The sequence below is a fragment of the Lissotriton helveticus genome, chromosome 7 (genome assembly GCF_964261635.1).
Source record: "Lissotriton helveticus chromosome 7, aLisHel1.1, whole genome shotgun sequence".
Classification (NCBI taxonomy): Eukaryota; Metazoa; Chordata; class Amphibia; order Caudata; family Salamandridae; genus Lissotriton; species Lissotriton helveticus.
In genome coordinates this window covers 600,543,391-600,557,418 of record NC_136068.1, presented here as the reverse complement: position 1 = coordinate 600,557,418, position 14,028 = coordinate 600,543,391, and the positions used below count along the sequence as shown (strand labels likewise).

Sequence of the window (14,028 nt, the reverse complement as noted above, 5' to 3'; positions counted from 1 at the left end):
TGTTTTGGTGTGAATTGCCAGATTTTGAAGAGGGTCCAAGGGCATTTACAAGTCATGAAACACACGGTCTGTTGAAAAATAGGCATCCTGGAGATGGCAGGCACGGAGCCAACCACTTTGAGATAGATGAGGAAAAATTGGATAAAACTGAATTTCTCCATCTTGATCCATATTTTTCTGGGTGATCCATGAATCATTGAAATTCCTTTTGTGGTATATCGTTTGGAGAAAAGAGTTGAAGGAGTAAATGTACGTATGCCTTTGATGTCATGGTACACCTTTCTTCTTTTGATAAGAGTGATTTCCTTCCTGCACCAGCTGGCTCTTGAGTAAAGGCACTGACACTTTTAGTGGGGTAAAGGCATTGAAACTCTTCGTGAGTTGTTGGCTGGAGATCAGCGGAAAATCTTATTGTACCCACTCTGAACAATATCAGGTACCTTAGATGGCTTGTTAATTGTTGACATGGTGGGATGTGACTGGAAATACTTCCTCCCTCCGTGTTGCTGGATGAACTGCCTTGAAAGAAGGAGTTGGCTAACAGCCGCAGTGGGGCCCTTGCCGAAGGAAGATACTCACTAAAAGAGAGAAGAAGCGGTGGAGGCGACAAACAGTGACAGCTGCTGTGACCCAGGAAGGGCCTGCACTGTTCATGACGACAAGGACAGCCACATGACCAGAGAGTCACAGCATAGTCTGCTGACTTATAGAAGTGCTTGAATACCCAGAGTCTTCCTGAAGAGCCACCAAGCGAGAGGTTGACAACACCACTGCCAAGAGCTAGCAACAAGAAGAGCAAGGCGCCAAATGACATATGAACACAGTTGGTGGTTGCACCTGACAAAACTGTGCCTGGAGAGCAGGTGGTCCCGGTCCCTGTCTCTGGATGAGAGCATTCAGAAACTCACCCCTGTATCTGCTGCAGGCTCCAAACTTTGTTTGGGTGTGGGAGATGCCATTTAGCTGCAGAAGCTCTCTACAGAAAACTCAGCAAGAATACCACTAGGGCTAAGGGGCATTACCAGATAAAGACCTATCTGGAGGGAACAGTTTACACTGTTTTGAGTAATTAGTTTGGTTACTAAAGTTGCGAACAGTATTCGCCTTGCGGTGACTCTGAAAATGATGTACAGCGTCGTGTTATGTGCAATAAGAAAGTACTTTTTCCTTCATTTTCTTTACCTTAAAAGGAGTAGCTGGACAAGAATGTCATTAATTGAGGTTGGTCATTATATGGAGTTCCAAGTCATTAACCCCAAACTACTTTCCTGATTAAGCCTTGGACTGCTTGACTTGCTAATGGGTAGTACCTGGTGCTGTGCCTTGGGTTCAACAGTAATATTAAGACAGAGAGGGTAAAACGACTGAAACTGATACAGTCTCAGCCGAGTAAGCCTCCCACCCGATTGCCCTGCGACTACAATCATGCTCACCCTTTCACGACCCCCCACATAAAGTCGCCTGTCTAACAGAACCAGCACCGTAATATAAAGAACAGTGGAGTAGCGAAAAAACATTGATTACATACGGAAAAGGCTTAGTCCTTCACAAAAAGATTGAAAAAGAAAGTCAAGAGTAACACAATTCTATCCACTCCACTCCCTCCCCCCCCCTTCCCCCACCCAAAAAAACTGCTGTCCGTCAAAAGTAGCCTCGGAAAAGCTGCATTCTGGAATCCTACCTACCTCAGCTGAAAAACAAACTGACTGAATCTGCAGGGCATGAAGGGTCTGACAGGTTCGTATAAAGCACTGCCAGTTCTCACGTTGGTATTGGTACAACATTTCCTTCTAGTTTTCAGTTTAAAATGCTATTGGAGGGTGGTATTTTCACCAAGTTGTACTTTGCTGTAATTGATTTTTTTTAAACGTGGTGCATTAAAAATAGGCTCAAAACGTTGACTTATATATGCAGGTTTTCTATATTACATGAATATTACTAAAAGTTGTGTTCCATGATAATGCACATGCGCTGAGGCACTCTAAGGTATCAGAGAACATCCCATGATGGGGAAAGCGGATTTGCATTTAGCTTACATGAAGAGTGGCTAAGCATACTACTCACGCAAGACACCATAAGGGACAGTTTTTCAGAAAACATCACATCAAGGTGGATGTGCACACTGATTAGCTATTTTCCACCTACTGTAGGGAAGCTTTTCTATCGGGGGCTTTAGACGCCCCCCTTCTCCCTATCTGGAGTTCCAATTTGCTCCACACAGCCGGAAACAAGGATGATCAATTCACCCACAGCCAATATATTATCAATGATGGGCACGACAGTTGTTCAGACATAGAGTGACTGCTCTAAAAGGGCTCTCAAATCAGGCAGTCATCCACTTAGGAATATAGGTATAACCTGCTCCAGGACTGCCACTGTGGTAACTTCCTAGGAGTTGGAACTTAAACCGATAGGGGTCCTTCAGCACAGGTAAAGCACCGCCCTACAACGGAGATGAAGATCCATGGCAGTATGTCTAACAGACATCGATGGTTCTAAGTGAACCTCCATTTCCTGAAAGAAGAACTCTGGACGATTCAGTGTAGAGATTTTTCTCACTGGAAGAATTACAGGGTAGCCCACAGATACTTGAATTTAGGTGCCATGTGAAAACTTAACTCAAAAATCATATTTTGCAAAAAAAGACTCCAAAATTTCAACAGTCCACAAATTTCTCCCTTTAATTATTTCGACCTGTATTCACTTTCTAAATCATGCCAACCCAACTCCTGGATATTGAAGGATGGGGATTATTTGCTACCATAACTCCAGCCTTAGCACATTGGTGCATGTTAAAAAATAGTTGCTATCGACATACAATGAGCGATACATTTACTCAGAGACCTTATTTGGTCTCAATTAATATAGGAAGATAGTGCCATAAGTCCATTGCGATGGACGTTGCTGGGTTCAAAGCTGCAAAATGTGCCCGTGCGCCATGTAAACTCGCACAGAACAGGCCTGCTGTTCACCTCCCTACACCGTTCAGCACAACTCCCAGCCTAGTAATGAGAGTACTGAGGTGTGCAAAAAGAGCAGAAACAAACACGTCTCCAACAGAAATCAATCTGTAAAGTAACAAACACTGGATTTATGGAGCCCACTCAAGCGATGGTAGTCTGGCGGAGAGAGAACAACCACGTCTGATTTACGAGGAAACGCTCTGGCTGCAATAGGAACCCGCTGCGTTTTCTTTCTCCTTCGAAACAATTAAGTAAAGCCAAACACTGCTGTGTGAAGCGCAGTCAAGGCTCAGCTGAAAGAATGAATCAACATGGCAAAGTGTTGCAGGGATTGAAACACACAGGGACTGATCACTGTGAAGCGATCAATGCTTATAAATTAACATTAGTCGCATGTAACTGCACAGAGAACACTCACTGCCAGCCTACAACGTGTCTGGGTGGTGGGAGAGGAGGATACACCTTTAGCCACCCCCACCAGCATCTTCCCATATCAGTCCTCAGTAACACCAATATAACCATCAGTGGCATCAAAATACCATCAGTCATCAAACACCTCCAAACAATCACACCAAATCCTTGACAACTTGGATGGTACACCTCCAGCCATACCCACTCCATTGTACAATCAACAAAGACCAGTGCTTCAGCACATCTTCCCATATCATTCCTCAGTAACACTAATATAACCCTCAGCAGCATCAAAACACCATCATTTGCATTCTCCCTTGAAGCAGTGATTCAGCACAGGCGCAAAGCAGATAAACTTCAGACCTCTAAACATGAGGTAGTAAGACCTATGCACTTCGGACAAGATGCACAGGAAAGCACTTATGTGGCTCTTAGAGACAGCAGAGGTGGGATTCTTAACAGGTGAATGTAGCAAGATGTAGACAGGTGAAGAACCTTGGACAACACAAAGTGTTAACACACCCCTTGATAAAGGAACCCCTGTCAAGATACATCTGAAATAAGAGTCAACTGGTGACCTAGTCAACGCTAGCACAGAATGGTGAGGTCACCCAGATGTAAAGATCCTGCTTATGCAGATTTATACAACAATGGGTGGATAACCTGGCAAACCTTTTGAAAGGAAGAACGATATCCACGGGATCTTCCATTTCATCAATCACAGCCACCATCAAAGATGCACGGAGTGTGCATATAATCTTCACATGATTGAAGAATATGCGTGTTTTGAGGTTTTGTTTGTGGGGGTTCTTGTCCCAAAATTTCAAAGCATAATGGTAAATTGCTGCGAAGGGCCTCATGTTTTATGATGAATAAAAGCACAGCATTAATTCATAAATAATAATATTTCTGTATCTATCAAATCTCAAAAGTCTGATTTACTTTAGTGCTTGCAAGCTGGGAAACTATAGAGAACCCCAGTGGAGATAAAGATGAAAAATGGCAAAAGGTGGAAAAGAAAGGACATCCACTCGCTTCAGAGCTACATATCATGCCAAGAAAAAACACTGGCGACATTTGCACAGTGTACTAGCTCTGACATGGTCGTATATCCCAGAATTGTTTCTGGCCCCTCTCCATATAGGGAGAGAGAGACAAAATGTTAAAACCAAAGTCAGTGACTGAAAAAGAAACCTGAGACTACAATGACAAAGAGACTAAAACAATTAGGAATACTTTACAGTCCTTCCATTTTACATATTTTATTGACTGAGAATACAAGCTCGAGAAACTTGCATACATTAGCAAAAGCAAATATAATGCTTGTGTTGTGATAGGTGTATGCTGAATCTTCTCACTCCCTGTCCACCATTGAAAGATACTTTGAAGAATCCCGCATACGGCGTGAATTTGAATAGGGTTCAATGGTCAAAAGTATATTACATGACTATGTATAACTTCTTTTTTGTGATAAAGCAAAGAGCTGATTATATGTCAAAGTTTAATCGACAAAGTGGTTCAGTGTGGTAACAAACAGTTGTTGCATTACATATCCCTGCAGAATGAGCAGATGGATCAGGGCTACTGCGATAAAGGAGTGGGTCAGGAAGGTGGGTTGTAACCTACAGGGAAACATCCAACCTTTCTATAGGTGAACGTCAGTGACACCTTTCCAGTCTGCTTTCTTAAGGCTGCAGCTCTCATAAAATTAGCTTCCGTCACTTCCAGTAACTCAGATTCAAGAAGCCATTTTACAGAGTTGCATTTATGCCAATATTCAATGTAGCTTGAGTCCTTTAATTACATTCCCTGCTACGGTGCTTAACCTCTCATAGTGTCCTTTTCAGTTTAACATCCACAGAAGAGAAAGCCCAGATCTAGCTATTCCTCTAACTCCTTAATCTTACTGATGGCCATCAGCAATGAAATTATTTTCTTCCAAGAAAAAACTATTTTACATTGACTGTGTTCATAACTATATAGTTGACGCTTTCATACACAGTTAGCCTTTCAGTGGATATTTAGTCCCACTCCTGTTCATCCACGCACTGCTGTATTGTTTAAAGGTGGTCCAAAATAGATAAGCTCAACCCCGTCATACCCAATGAATGGAACTAGCAATGCTGATCTAAAGTGTCACTGTGGTCCCAAAAAAGCCTTTTAATCAGAAAAGAAATCAAAAGATGTGGTTGCAAATTACAACTGAGCAATTAATCCCTATCTGAGGGAGAGCGTTGATCTAGCTATACGCGCTATCAGGATGTTCATCGTGTGAAGATTATGGTAGGGTTTGCCAAGAGAAATTCTTACTGGAGCCCTGTCCGACACCGAAGGGCTTTTTACCCACGAACGACTTGCATGAACCACTATTGTAAAGTTACAGAATGAACCTCAGCTGTCCTTGTTTGCACTTCAAATTCCACAGATGTTTAGGACTTTGATAAAAGGCAATTTTCTAATTCTACAAAGCAAGCTACCTATATCCAATGGGGTTCATCAGTTAATTAGATGGACCACAGTTAGGCATCCTTCAGCTGTGAAATGTCCTCTCGTCATTGTTCAGCTGTGACATGTCCTCTCGTAAAGCCAGATCATGTGATCTGAACAACATCTTGGTCTATATATTTTTAAGGATTTGAAGTAGTTTGCGATCTAATATTTCCTTGCCCTTTCAAGGTCTATTATGGGCATGTACTTTGAGAGGTTTTCTGCATTACACATTTAATGGATCAGTAGGAGGGGTTTGTCATTTTTGGAATTGTTGCACCTTTGTAGATGGGGATGAATCGAGGGTAAAGGAATGCGACCAACAAGACTGACTGTGTCAATACAAGATCTCCTGAGGTTCCACCCAGCCCTGATGCCCTTAGACCTTTGATTAATGCGACTGAGATGTGGATGCATGTTCTACCCTTCTGCTTTTGTGATGCTTGAGCCAGGGTATTCTAGTTTGTTGAACCCTAAAGAACTCCACTCATCCCTTTTCCTGTATGTAATGTTCTGCTCCTTGTAGGAAATTGGGTTACTGGTTGAGGGGGTGAAACCGTATTTATTCAGCCACAATTTTTTGTCAGGGTGAAACACAAGCAAACCCCAAATTTGCCTGTGCTCAACCCTCTTGTAACTTGGCACAAAGCAGTCCAGCTTAATTTCGAGGCAATATGTAAAGTATTTATGCACCACTTCAAACAGTAATAAAGTGAAAACACAAAACAAGAAAAAACCTCACACCACTTTAGACAACTGGAGAAAAATCCAATAAATTATTTTAGATCAGAATGACAAAAATCCAAATCAGTGGACAGGAGATATGTAATTTTAAAGATGTAAGTGAAAATAGTGCCTGAGAGCGCAAAGCAGCAATTGTGGTTATCTGGTCACACCGTACTGGGACAAAGTCGCAAGTTTAAGCCAACCGCGAAGTAGCAAGTGCCGGATACAGGGACCAAGTTAGGTCTGCTGAACAAAGTACCTTAAATCGTGGTTGCGGAGCATTGCAAGATACCACGTCAAGGATGCGTTTTACAGAGGGGCTTGTGAGAAATCGGCGGGACTGCGATGCAGAGTCCAGCAACGTCATCTAGGATGCAGTCGACAAAGGGCTTGCAATGCGAAGGCTTGCTTCGCATAACAGTGGTTCCAAAGAGGCTGTGGCTGCGATGCAAGGTCTTGCGTCGCAGATGCGTTGCACAATGGCTGTTCTGATGCAGCTGTGAGATGTGTTGTGCTGCGTTGGTTCTGCTGACAGGATCACAGCATGGCTGGCAGAACACCTACATGCCCACTTCCACCGGTCCAGGACTGGGGTGGCACAACGGGTGTGGGGGGGGGGGGGGGGCAAGTCTCACAGCAGACTGAGTCCAGGTGCTGGGTTAAGTGTGGTTGGAGCCTTTTCTGTCCTTGAGGCTCTTATCAGGAGGCCAGCCAACTAGGCTTTGGTGTCAATCTGGTGGTCTTGAGTTCAAGATGCAGGTCCAATCCTTTTCTCTCAGGCAGCCGGACAACAGAGTATCAATCCCTGTAGAGCTGCACAGCAGTCTTTTTGAGCCTTCCAAAGGCCCAGAGGTGTACCGAAGAGTAGGGTCTGAGGGTCTATTATTTATACCTGATGCCCACTTTGAAGTAAGAGAAGATTCTGAAGGGTTCCACGCTCAGATGTGTTTAGAATTTCCTGCCTCCCTGCCCTGACCCCAACTTGCCTGGGGTCGCAAAAGACTAGTGTCAAAACCCTTTGTAAGTGTGCTAGGCAAAGCCTTTGTGATGTGCAAGAGTGGTAGGTGACAATCAAGTCAGAGATGGCCCATCCTGCCAACACCTATTCCCTCTTTGTCTCACTGTCTGGGAGCAACACACAAAAAACAACTGCTAGCTACACCAAGTCATGTGATCAAGGATACAGGTTGCAGACAGCAAATGGTTGGGACAAGTAAAGGGCAACTTTCTAAATGAAGCATTTTCAAAATTGGGACTTGAAATCCAACTTTACCATTAAAGAAGGTTTTGACTTGCATGTATTAACATGCATTGGAAATGCAATAGGTCTCGCCTTTGTTTAAGTTAAAGCCATTTGCTTCGCTAATGGTATTGTATTTTAGCTATGTCTTATTGAGTGTCTGTATGTGATATGTTGTGCCTTTATGTTGTTCGAATTGTAATTGTTATGTGTGTAGTAGTTTAGAGGATAGCGTTAGGAAGATGGAAAGGAGTCTCAATGGAAGAAACAGGAGTTGTCAATAAAATGCACAAACAGCAGCTGCTCTTCACACAGTTGTGCTGGTGCATTTATTGGCAGCACTGGCAGGGGCAATAGGTGGTGCAATCTGCAGAGGCCTCCTCACGAGGGCCCTGACACTTATTGTTTTTACAAATTAAGCACTGTGCACGCTGCGTGCCCGCGCCTACTCTATACAGAGTGTCAGGGCCGGACTGGCCGTAGCGGGCACCGGGCAATCCCCCGGTGCGCCGCACGGGTGGGAGGCGGTTTTGTGCTCCTGGGGGCCGTTTTTGTTACAGGGCCGTTTTTGAAGCATAGCTGCAAAATCGACCCTGTAACAAAATTGGCCGAAAACCGGCCCCTGCGAAGAGCTCAGCGGCACCCCCAACCCCTGGGGAGGGGGGGAGGGGGGGGACTTTGCTGGGGCCAGATTTGGTTCCCAGTCCGGCCCTGCAGAGTGTGTGTTCTACCTACATCTTTACATAGTGTGTGCACCCGTCGCGTTCCTCATGTTTACAACTATACACATAATGTTTAGCATACGTACATCTGTCTGTGCAGAACAGGTGCCTACTGCCTCTGTCTGTACAAAATGTGCAACCTGTCTACCTGCCTCTGTACACATGGTCTGCATCATTCTTGAGCCTGTACGCGCCACGTGCACCCTGTTTACATCTGTAGGTGCCTACTCATCATGCATACCAGCGACACCCACCTCTGAATATATTGTGTGCGTTCCCACACCCTCGGATGTACGCATCTCCTTCCACACACACACACAAAACACGCACACGTGATTTAGCAGGCTACCGCCGCGTGTGTGCAGAAATCCGTTCAGGTAATTTGACCTCAAACGAGGCTGCTGAACCTATGGCTGAGCTGCTGCGCCTGTAATCCGGCCCCTCGCTCTCAGAGGGTGAATGCCTCGGGCCTTCCATGCTCCCTGTGGTGTGCACAGTTTTCAGGAGCGGGGCTGCCCGTCCCTGGGAGGGTCATGCTGAAGAGGCGGCCAATGTGTGTCGAAGGAAGAGGGCGGGGCGGAAAGGGGTACATGTGCTGAGGGGCTCTTAAGACTGAAATACGTGCTTTCCTCTAAAGACGGGGGAGGGGGGTTCACACTAAACAGGGCTTACCTTAAACAGGAGTGCCGCATAACTGCCTGCATGCCTCTCCACCCCCACAGCTGTAGGGGAGTGCGCTTCCCTCTGACACAGCTGTTCGCATATACAGGGTTCACAAAGTTCAAACTTCGAGATTTGAGGAGAAATAGAGGGAAGCGGACACCACGGATTTACGCTCCTGGGAGCCGATCTGCAGAATAAAGAACTGGCGTTCAAGATCTCAGCACATTACTAAATCACGGCGCTTACTTCCTCCCTCCCTCCCCCTGCGCTGCTGTGGCTGCGATGCCCCTACTACACCTGAAGGCTGAGCCGCGAAGGGGCTCAATGAGGATGGGGCGAAATGCCACTCGCTGAGAGCCCGTCTCTTGCCGCCCGAGCCCGGGGCAGATCACACAGGGTGAATGAGAGCACCCAGCTTCCTGCGAGTTTTAAATTGTCCTGACGCGCACCTCTCCTGCAGCACCTTGACACCTCCCTGATCTTAAGTTTCTGCACATACTCTCTGATTTCAAACTGTATATATATCCCGCATTTAACGCTACTCTCTCTTCTGCAAATCATGCTTAATGTATCCATCCCAAAATTCAGATAAAACGGCTTCTTACACCACAACGCGAGTCAGCTAGTCACTGGAGTAAAGCTGGCATTTTAACGGGGTTTATACTATACACATGCAGTCACTGGGTAAATACTGATATTTAAAGTGGTCTTATAGACACACTTTCTCTGTAGTAAAAACTGGTATTTTAAAGGGTTTGACACAAATACAGCCACTTGAGCAAATAAGGATGGATTTTAAACATGCACCTTCACTGGAGTAAAAACAGATATTTACTTTAAATAAACAAGCGCGGATACGGGCTTCATAACGCCTTCCTCTGTACATGCAGCGGGCACTGCAGCTGGGTAGAAAAAAAGCTGTTCTCATTGGCAAAGCCGAAAAAAAACAAGCGCGGTGAACGCAAATCGCGCAGCTAAATAATTAAATAAACAAGGGCAGATACGGTCTTCAAAACACCTTCCTCTGTACATGCAGCGGGCACTGCAGCTGGCTCGAAAAACAGCAAATCGCGCAGCTAAATAATTAAATAAACAAGCGCGGTCCTCGTTCAGTAACAAAAAAAAAGTGGTTACCAACTTAAACAAGCCGCATGCGTGTTCTTGACTTCTCTCTTGTAATTATCAAAGACCCCCTGAACTCTAAGTGGTTCAATTCCTAGGACAGGGAAAAAAATGTGTGATAAACATTTCCTAGACAACTAAAGATATTATAGACAACAATGTGTGGAGGGCTCTACAGAGACAGTAAAACAGAAGGTCTAAAAAACTATGTATTTTATTCATTATTCTTTACATTCATATGATTGAAAAAAAATGTTTTGTTCAAAAAGCAACACAACACTATAATAAGTCCGTAACAATCTATACATGTCATGTGGTCAATTTTATAAAACAATACATTTCAATTGCTTTTTGAACAAAAAACAATTTTACAATAATATGAATGTAAAGAATAATGAATAAAATACATATAGTTTTTTAGACCTTCTGTTTTACTGTCTCTGTAGAGCCCTCCACACATTGTTGTCTATAATATCTTTAGTTGCCTAGGAAATGTTTATCACACATGTTCTTGACTTCTCTGCGTACAGATCGGCACAAGCCCCAAGCGTATAGGAATAATTTATATGAGGTAAACGCAACACAATAGTTACGCCAAACCCACATACCAGTTATTGTTAAAAAGAAAACATTATTTGTGAAACGTAACCCAATAGTAGACGCACAGCCCACAAGCAAGTAATGGTAAAAAAAAAAGTGCTGACCGTAATTATAAAACCCACCGTGTCACGTCGCCAGTAAGAGATCCAGTCCAGGTGGGCAGGGCCAAAAGAGGACAGGGTGGTAACCAGGCGGGACTAAAAAGCCTCCGTTACAATCAGAACACACCGTTTAGCATAATCAGTGAAGCAAAATGACGCACACCAATAGAAATTACGGGCGGAGACGAAACTCGGCTTCTAAAAGTATAATGATTCCAAGAAGCCCTCGCAGAGCGAGCAGCGCATGCGCGCTACATCGCCAGGCGAGAACTAAAAAGGAAAGTTTGGGTCAAGCAAAATGTTTATTTTGCCAGGTCAAAATGGCGGTTTAAAAGTGCTAATACAGGCTGCAATGGCATGCCTGAGACATGTTTAAAAGAGCTACTAATTGAGTGGCATAATCAGTGCTGCAGGCCCACCATTAGTATTTAATATACAGAACCTGGCTACATGTAGTACCACTGAACGAAAGGCTAACAAATAAATCAAATGTGCCAATTGGGTGTACGTCAATGTCACCTTGTTGAAAGAAGAAAGCACTTTATCACTGGTTAGCAGTGGTAAAAGTGTGCAGATTACTATGGCCAACAAAAAAGAGAGCAGCAAAAATGGAGGCCTGAGGCAAAAAGTTTGGCAGAAGACCATCCTAAGGTTGGCAGATCTAACATTCCTAATTTCCCAGATCATTTGGCATTCGTCACCTCTACCCAAGTGCTCTTACAGTCATCTTTCCTGTAGTCAATAATTTTCCTGGAGTGTTTTTTCTCTTGTCTGATTATTTTACTTACATCCTCGGTGTGGATATACAACTTAGGGGTAGGCTTTTCTTTTGTTGCCTGCATTCACAACGAACCACTTCTTTCATGATCTCTTCTGCACAGGCTCTTTAACTCGGTCTCTTTCTGTGTATTTTTCTCCTATGTAGTGTGCATGCTTCTGCTGTGTGTGCCAATTCCAAGATTTGTTAAGTGGGGTCTTCAATCACTAATTTCTTGAGTGAAGCAGTGCATTTTAGCTGTGGAGTAGCTATTGTTTCCTGAGTTCAGTTTCCATCAACTATTTGGTTGTCTTTCTGTTGAGGATCTTATTATTTGGGTCCCTTTTTTCCATCCCCCACAGACCTTCATCACTCAAAAAAGAAATATCTACCTCATATACTTTTCTTTAGTGAGTACGGCTTACTTCAGGGTAGAGATATCGCCACTCATGCAGCCCTTTGATCTACGTTTTCTTCAGGACCAGTACTTATGCAGCCAAATCTCCAACAGGAAAAGGGTTTTATGTATAATCCTAGTACTTCAAAATTGAATACTTTGCTATGTCCAAAACTAGGATTCCTGAATTTCATTTCTTTTACTTTAAAAACATTACATTGCACCTTTGAGAAACCCAGAAATTATCATATCATGTCTTGTACTGGCAATGTATTCTGTTTTCTTTTGCAGCTTCCAAGTAAAGGATCCCTCAACAATAGGCTCCGTCGTGCCTTTTTCACCTGTCAATATTTATTGTCAGATTTGTGAGACTTTCAAGGAACAACATCCTTTAAAATGCATTTATGGTTTTACAATCAATTTTTCACTCAGAGTAACCGGATACCGTACATGAACAGAGAGGATCTTTTCTACCTGAACATTTATGCTCTTTTTGGCATGTGCATGCTCCACGACAGTGAAGGATTCCTCCTAAGAGAAAAACAAGCAATCTGATTGAAAATGCAGAAAATTAGAGAAAGAAGCATAAAGGGAGTGTGTCCTCTATAGAGGGTAATTCCAATAGCATGTGATTTACCTTTACCTCATCTGTTTCTGCCCCTTGGTACAAGAAGCTGATATTTAGTTAATTTAGACCTGTCGCTTTCCCCGGTTCTTATTCACTGACAAAACGTTTCTTCGCCGCCTTCTTCTTCTTCGTTCCGGCTATTGTCAAGATCCACTAAGATTTTCGACACGCAAATCTGTTTGATCTACAGTTAAGACACTTGCAGCAAACAGTAGGATAAATGGCTGACAATTTTGTGGACAAGAGAGGGGCTGAGAAATCTTTCCAAGTCAATAACGAATTTGTCTAAGAAAGTAGGTGGCATGGCAGTCGATGATGAAGTGGGTGATGGAATAGTAGATAGTATAGAGGTCAAGAAAATGAAAAAAATGGGTGTAGACAACATAAGACTGCTAAAAGATAACCTCATGGAGAAGGAATTATCAGTGAAGATGTCACATAACATAATTTTGCCACCAATAAGAGTGTAAAAGGACACGTCAGTGACTCAGTCAAAATATAGAAGCTATAATGGGGCAGTCACAAATGGTATAGAGGACAACAGAGGCTTCTTTTCCCCTTCTGCCCTCAGAGAACCTATTTTGCAAATATTTTCCCTTTTTGGCGTTCCCCTCCCATGGATGAGCACTGCACACCAACTCTGCCTTAATTAGATCATCGGAATGGGAAACATCAACTTTCTCTCACTACTCGTAAGTGTTTTTACAAAAAAGATTTAATAGGTGTAGCAGTTTTGTTGAAAAAGCTCTGGACATGTGCTTCAACAGTTAAAATCTCAGGCCAACAGAATTTAAAGAGGGAGTTACTGGATTCCAAAAGGGGCTCCAACATGAGTAACTTGAGAAGTTCTTAGTGATTGGAAGAACACTCCCTGGGGTCTGCATTCCCGAAACAAGCAACAATTCCTTTTTACAGCCGTGAGTTGAAGGACAAGCCTACAGAATAAATACTTTCCCAAGATATGTTAAAAAAGTCTCATATGTATGTTGACACTTGTAAATAGTTTTCGTGAGAGCAGAGCTCTAAAGAAGTCCCCTTTCACTTGATATTCAGAAGAAAATGTGAGCTATGAAAATCTCATGGAAGGGACTAGGCTACACAAAGTGCAATTTGCTGTTTCATATCATTATTGTTCGTTTAACATTTACTACTGATGCACAATGGAATACTTCAAGCATATGAAAGATCAGATTACAATACTGGAAAAACGT

The 14,028-nt window shown here is 43.3% G+C and overlaps 1 protein-coding gene across 6 annotated transcripts in view; it reads right to left on the bottom strand.

Moving 5' to 3' along the window:
- Window positions 1-14,028, bottom strand: part of UIMC1 (ubiquitin interaction motif containing 1) — a 310,878-nt gene that overhangs the window by 80,231 nt on the left and 216,619 nt on the right. The gene's annotated exons all lie outside the window — the stretch shown is intronic.